Source organism: Anastrepha obliqua, chromosome 6 (genome assembly GCF_027943255.1).
Source record: "Anastrepha obliqua isolate idAnaObli1 chromosome 6, idAnaObli1_1.0, whole genome shotgun sequence".
Classification (NCBI taxonomy): domain Eukaryota; kingdom Metazoa; phylum Arthropoda; class Insecta; order Diptera; family Tephritidae; genus Anastrepha; species Anastrepha obliqua.
The window spans coordinates 22,987,935-22,993,034 of record NC_072897.1 but is presented as its reverse complement, the minus strand read 5'-3'; positions in this window follow the sequence as shown (position 1 = coordinate 22,993,034).

The following is a 5,100-nucleotide window of genomic DNA, read 5'->3' as shown; positions in this document are numbered from 1 at the left end:
ATTCACGTATTGATTAGCATCCCTTTTGGGGTTCCCTCCCACTGCATTTCCCTTTCTATAACCCTGGTTGGACTGTTTTGTACGTCGAAATGCGGAGGATCCGCGGTCTACATCCATTGGAGTAGGGGTGTCCTTAAGCATTTGGGGATTGCCTGGATAGTTATTGTGGTATTTTGGGCTAATGGTAGTTGCTACGTTGTTAACCGCAAATGTTCTGGTGAAATCATAACGCATGCGGTTGTTCTCTAACTCCTGGGCAGTAGCCAGTGCAGAAGGCAAATCTTTAGGATTGGCAGAAAATAGAATGTCGGCTAACGGCCGCCTTAGGCCAGAAATAAAAACTCATAATGCGTTTTCCCTAGCTCTATCATTGAGCGCGGCGGCAAGCTGCCTATTGTTTGAATGAGTCATTATATTTTTATTTGTTATGAGTGTTAATTGCTTGTCCACCGTATCATAATATTGGCAGATTGACAAACTGCCCTGCCTCAGAACGCTGAGCTCTGTTTCCAAAACATGTAGCGGTCTTTTGTCCGCGTATGCTTTATCCAATCTAGCTATTATAGCATTAAAATTTAAAACAGTTGAGAAGGAAGCGAGCGTTGCATTTGCGGGGCCTACTATCTTGTTTCTAAATATCCCCATTGCAACATAATATTGCTCTGAACCCTCTTTGTAGTAGCCAAAGGCGAATTCTGCTGCGGAACGCCAGGCCGGATAAGAAGCAGTATCCCCCTTAAATTCTTGTAAGGATTTTATTAAATCCATATTTGTGTTGCCCCCGACCACAGTTGGAATTATTTCCACGGGAAGATAACTCTCCGCGGATGGCGGCTCTAAGCGCCGAAGTGTTTGCATCACTTCATCCAACTGGGCATTCAATTCTCTTTTATTTAGCTCACTTTGTTGTCTCAAAATCTCGATTACTTGTTCTCTAGTTACACTCATTTTGGTAAATTTTTTGCTTTTTTTTTGTTTTTTAAAACTAAAGACTGCTTACTAGATTTGTAGACCGTAAACCCGGAAGAAAAAATTCCAAACAAAAAAAAAATTATTATTTTCTCCCTTAGTACCCTCGGAAAATATTTCTTTTCTTTAATTGCACTGGATCACACATTAAAAACCGAACAATTACTTACAGTATTATTATAGTGTAATATAGCATTGTAACAAGTTAAACGGTTCTTTGCCAGTTGTCCCTGTGTTGATGGATTTTAGGGTTTTCTGCCAGTTCTCTTTGTGTTAATGAATTGAAGGGTCCTTTTCTAGCTCTCCTTGCGTTGATGAATTAAAGGGTTCTTTGCCAGTTATTCTTGGTTGATTAATTGAAGGGTTCTTCACCGGTTGGTCGCCACTTTTCTATTTTCGACTGTTTTTTATTAATATCAAATCTCAACTAAAAACTATGTTCTTACAATCTACCCTAAATCCCTACTTGTGGTGTAGCTATTCAACGATGAGTTTGTATTGGTATAGATGCGCCGGCAGCTTTGTTTGTATGTTGGTACGAATGTATTCTCAGCTGCATTCCTCAAGATGCCCAAAGTCACGTACGTTAATTGACGATCAGCTTGACCGCTGTGAGGTTTATTTACAAAATCCAAAAGCCAAGCAGGCGTGGGAGTAAGCTGTGCGATCTAATTACAAAGAGCCAGTAACGTGGGAGTGATTCAAGGGAATCATTAAACCTCTGTTTTAGCTTTGCAAGTGTACAATGCGCTAACTTACACATGCCCACATGTAGCAACAACGAGCAGAAAAATTTAATCGATTCAATTTTCTGCAGACTTGAGTGCAGACCAAAATGTTGCCTATCCACGGTACGATGGTCTGTACAACTTTGACAGGTACTACAGACCGTCTGCTCGTGTATAGCTAGCTTTACTCTTTGTGCATACGAGCAAAGCCATCATTGGTCGCCTGTATATGTACAACTTTACATGTTTATATGCCTATATTTTCTTTTCGTACTCCTTTTTTTACAGAAAAGAGACCAAGAACATCTTTGCGTAGAAATGGCGAGCAAGTACTGGGACTCCTTATACATAATAATATTTGTCCGATATTGCGCCCCTGTGTTATTACTTACTCAATGATTAAAGTCATCACGTTTAACATAACACTCATAATCAATTAAAAACGTGGATATCTCAACAAGAAACGAATCCAACAGGCACACTTATTAGGGTTATACACACAGTACATTAATATTAAAGAGAACCGTGAAATTTCGCGAATCGACTGGCAATAATACTGAGCGAATGAGATACCAAAACAAAAACATTAACTCGCCTTGACAAGACAAAACAAGGCGAGACAGAACTTGCCAGAAGATATGAGTTGCAAATCAATAAAATACGATAGTTATTGGGTACATATACATATATAAGCGCGACGCATGGGGTATTCTGTCGTAAGTTAAACATGTCAAAGAGTAAACGAAAAGTAACAAAGTGATTCACTTAAGACAGTAGTGTTGCCATTAATTTCTGACTTTTATTTAGCAATCCAGTAATCGAACTCAGAGGAAGAGATACATTTTATTTCAATAAAAACGTAGCAAAACTCGTAAAAATTAGTGTCAGAAGTGGAATTAATAATCGAATATGGCATTGCAGTTTCCACGTGAGAAGGCGAAGCATTCCAGGATAGCTGGTTGTGCGCTAGGTTTGGGACCCGCCACTTAAAAATGAGAACCACGGATGAGAACTTCCAACACTGATGACGACCCCTGCAAACGAAATAAGGAATATGATTTGAGGACATGCTCCTGGAATGTCCGGTCCCTTAATGGGGAAGGTGCCTCTGCCCGCCTGGTTGATGTCCTGGTAAGAGTAAAGGCTGACATCACTGCCATCCAAGAGATGCGATGGACGGGGCAAGGCCAGAAACCCATAGGACCTTGCGACGTCTACTACAGCTGCCATGTAAAGGTGCGCAAATTCGGTGTCGTATTTGTTGTGGGAGAGGGACTTCGTCGCCAAGTACTGTCGTTCACTCCGGTGGACGATTGTCTCGCAATAAGCCGCAACATCTCGCTAATTTGCGCCCACGCCCGACGGAAGAGAAGGACGATGCGACCAAAGATTGCTTTTATGAGCGCTTGGAACGTTCCTATCGTGCTTTGCGACTTCAACGCCAGGGTGGGCAAGGAGGGAATTTTTGGTCCCACAGTCGGAAAATTCAGCCTGCACAACGAACCTCTCGGCAACGGACAGAGGGTGATCGACTTCACCGGGTCCCGAGACATGGTAGTCTGCAGCACAAGATTCTAGCATAAAAAGATACATCAAGCTTCCTGGCTGTCTCCTGATCGAAAAACGCGAAACCAGATCGACCATGTTGTGATAGATGGAAGACACGCGTCTAGTGTATTAGATGTATGTACGCTCCGAGGACCCAACATCGACTCGGATCATTACCTTGTTGCAGCCAAACTGCGCAAACACCTCTTTGCAGCAAACAACGTACATCTACCTACGCAAAGAATGTTCGACATCGAAAAGCTGCAATCGCAACAGACAGCCAGAAGATTCGCTACTTAACTCTCACTCCTGCTCTCAGAGAGCACTGCCCAACAAAACGGCATGCACGAGCAATGGAGCAACATTTCTCGTTCTCTACGTACCGCCGCTGAAGAATAAATCGGATTTCGGCGAGCCCGAAAAAAAGTTGATACGACGAGAATGTCATGCTGCCGCAGAAAGAAAGGATGCCGCCTATAGAGCCACGCTACGATCGGGCGCAACGCGAGCCATGTGGGATCGCTACAGAGAGCTAAAAAAGGAAGAGAGAAGTATTATCCGAAAGAAGAAACGAGAGGCCGAAATACGTGAGTGCGAAGAGCTTGAGATGCTGGCCAAACGGAACAACGCCCGAAAATTCTACCAGAAAGTTCGGCGGCTTACAGAAGGTTTCAAGACCGGGGCGTTTTCGTGTAAGAACAAAGACGGCGAACTGGTGACTGGCATCCAGAGCAATCTTAAATTATTGAGGGAACACTTTTCGAACCTGTTAAACAGTGATAGCTGCGTATGTCACCGAGAATGTGAAGATCCCGATACCCCAATCGACGACGACGGAATTGACGTTCCACTACGCGACCATGACGAGGTGAGAATAGCGATAACGCGGCTAGAAACAACAAAGCCGCGGGCGCCGACAGTAACGTGCATGCCTCAGCTTCTATGTAAAATATGGTCGGATGAAAGCATGCCTGCCGATTGAAATTTAAGTGTGCTCTGCCCAATCCATGAGGAGGGCGATCCTGCAATCTGTGTCAATTACCGCGGGATTAGTCTACTAAATATCGCCTATAAGGTTCTAGCGAACGTATTGTGTGAAAAGCTGAAGCCCACCGTCAACCAATTGATTGGACCTTATCAGTGTGGCTTCAGATCTGGAAAGTCTACCATCGACCAAATATTCACAATACACCAAATCTTGGAAAAGACACATGAAAGGAGAATCGACACACACCATCTTTTCGTCGACTTCAAAGCTGCATTCGACAGTACGGAAAGGAGTTACTTGTATGCCGCGATGTCTGAATTTGGTATCCCCACAAAACTAATATGGCTATGCAAGATGACGTTGCTCAACACCAGCAGCGCCGTCAGAATTGGGAAGGACCTCTCCGAGCCGTTTGATACCAAACGAAGTTTCAGACAGGGTGACTCGCTGTCGTGTGACTTCTTTAACCTGTTGTTGGAGAGCATCGTACGAGCCGCAGGACTTAATCGCTCAGGCACAATATTTTATAAGAGCATACAATTGCTGGCGTGTGCCGATGATATTGACATCATCGACCTTAACAACCGCGCTGTTAGTTCTGCGTTTTCCAAACTGGATAAAGAGGCAAAGCGAATGGGTCTGGTGGTGAACGAGGACAAAACGAAGTACCTCCTGTCAACAAACAAACAGTCGGCGCACTCGCGTATCGGCGCCCACGTCACTGTTGACAGTTATAATTTCGAGGTTGTAAAAGACTTCGTTTATTTAGGAACCAGCATAAACACCGATAACAATGTCAGCCTTGAAATCCAACGTAGAATCATTGGACTAAGTAGGCAATTAAGTAGTAAAGTCCTCTCGCGACGA